Genomic DNA, 2,748 nt, shown 5'->3' with positions numbered 1-2,748 from the left:
ACACATTTAAAAAAAACGGTCCCACAAAAACATTTACAAAATAAAAACATTGGGTGTTACCATTAAGCATCAATACTGTCATAACATACAAATAAAAATTACATGAATACAATAAATAAGGAACTTAACAAGTTCCACTCTATTCTCTATCTCATAACTTCTACTTCTATCTATCATTTTTCTCCTTAAATATAACTTGGGATACGTGACATTAAAAATGAATACGTAAGCCAAAAATGTCTCGTGAGCTACGCGAGTTTTAGATCATAAAACATTTTCAATTATTTTCAAAGAAAACTCCTTTCATACATACCATAAAGCATTTTCAATCATTTACATGAAAAATCATTTCATACATAACATAGCATATCATATCATAGACATCATTTCTTATCTTATCTTTCCATTAGCTTCTTTTCCATTTCCATTTCCATTTTCCATTTCCAAGACCAAGGTGGAAAGAACAAATCAATTCACCAAAGCATCATATTTTCGTTTCCAAGACCAAGGGGGAAAGAATCCCTCATGCATATATGACATCTAATTCATGAAGGGGAAGGTACCACCCTAGTAGGTTCCTCTAAACTTCTTATGAGGTGTCATGGCTCATGCAGTTTTCATTATTTTTTTACTTTCTTTCCTTTTTACTTTCTTTTTAGCTTTCACTTTCCACATTATCAATACTTATATCATCATTTATAATAGTGTAGGTTACTAGTAAGATATACTTTGAAAAGACATTTCCCATATCAAATAATAGTTTTTTTCCGAAACATTCTTTTCTTTCAAAAATGTTCTTTCCTTCAAGGCATTCTTTCAAAACATCATTTCCAAAAGAATTTGACACTTTTATTTCAAAGACAAAATTGCAAAAATGGTCCCTGTGGTTGGAAAATTTATGTACTTTTGGTCCAAAACGAAATGTTGGTGCACCACTGGTCCAATTTTAGATACATTGTGTGGTTTTGGTCCCTATGGTTGTACTTTCTTGTGTTTTTGGTCCACATCCCACCTAAAATGACTAATATGCTCCTTAAATAATTATATTTTAATTTCTTTTATTTATTTTCTTATTCTTATAATAAAATAAAAAACAAAAATAAAATAAACCCACCACTCTCTCTCTCTCTCTATGATCCTCCATATCAAAAAGAAACCCAACTCGTTCTTGAAGGTGTTCTCTATCGGATCAATATTGCAGGCTTCATCATCCCATGCTTCTCCTTCGCACCTCCAATAACCACCCTTCACATATGTTTCTTTGACGACCATCGTGCCACCGTTACATCTGAACACCTGTAACAATGTGACATCCCCAAAATCTCGGCCAGAAAAGACCGATTTTCATTTATGCTTTTAAATATTTTCAGAGTAAATCCTTTTATTTGTTCCCAAAAACAAAACATGATAAAACAATGTTTACCAAAGCATTTCATAAAAGAAATGTATTTTCATTATAATCAAAACTTGGGGTGTCATGTTCCGATACAGACCAATAAGCATAAACGAATACATTACAAGTCATTTAACAAATATAAACATATGCAGACTTGTAAACAAAACAACTTGATGGTTCATCCATCTCATGCCCTTCCGCCACTTCCTGTAATACAATTTAAAACTGAGAGGGTCAGGCTTGGGAGCCTGGTGAGCATATAGGGTTTTCAACCCACAATAAATATCATATTTAATTTTCACCAACCAACAATAACCCAATTACCCATTCCCGTTATTCTCACTTTATGTCCCTAAAACAACTAACACAAGGGACCTAGTCTAAGAATATTTCATCGGGGCGACAACACATGCTTCGGGGGTACCTCAGCAATATAAGTCAAATAAGGCAACCATGAGGGGGATGGAGTGCAGCGAATGAACACTCAAGTTCATTAACACCTACAGGTGGCGAACCTGCTAATGTTTCCACAAGACTATCTAGAAAAGTATGTGGTCGTCATCTAAACTCCGCTAGATGACTAAATCAAACAACAACGAGGCCTCTCATCTGTTTATTACACACCAACTATCTACCCATGTTCTACCCAACATATTAGTAGATGAAAATATACATTTGTATACATAGTTTAAAAACCTGTATAGCATGCTTTGATCAACACATATATCACATATCAGATGAGGCACACACACACATAACACATATCTCATAGAGAATAAATCATATCTATGAGGTAGAAGAAAGTGAATACACATTCACACACATAACCACAAAATTATACACATAATACGTATTCCGTATAAAATAACTCATAATTATGCGATAGAAGAAAGTAACTACACACTCACTCTTATAAACAACAATATACTTAATACACTCGAACCAAACTTGTATTATTATCGTGTTTATGAAAGGTAGTATACACTCACTTGATCAGAAGATGATCGGACAGCACTACGACTTGCAGAAGTAGTAATCCTCAGCAGATCTGGAAGATCTCCTCGAAAATCGAACTTCTCGCGGGCAGAGCTTCGACTCGGAAACCGCACTTCTCGGGATCTTCGGGATCTCGGGACTTGCCTCGGGGCTCGGGAATATTACCGGGGCTTCGGGATATAATCGGCACGCAAAACGAGGCAAAGGACTAGAGAGAAGGAAGAAATTTTGAATGAGAAATGAGCTGCCTTCGGATCCCCTTTTATAGTGCTGGACCCTCGCACGAACGTGGGGCGTATGCCTGTACGCGGGGCGTACAGGGCTCCGAAATCGTCACTGCATGCGTCATCCGAAAT

This window comes from Lactuca serriola, chromosome 5 (assembly GCF_051521515.1).
Source record: "Lactuca serriola cultivar US96UC23 chromosome 5, Lser_US96UC23_V15, whole genome shotgun sequence".
In the NCBI taxonomy this organism is placed as follows: domain Eukaryota; kingdom Viridiplantae; phylum Streptophyta; class Magnoliopsida; order Asterales; family Asteraceae; genus Lactuca; species Lactuca serriola.
Note: the sequence above shows the minus strand (reverse complement) of the source record.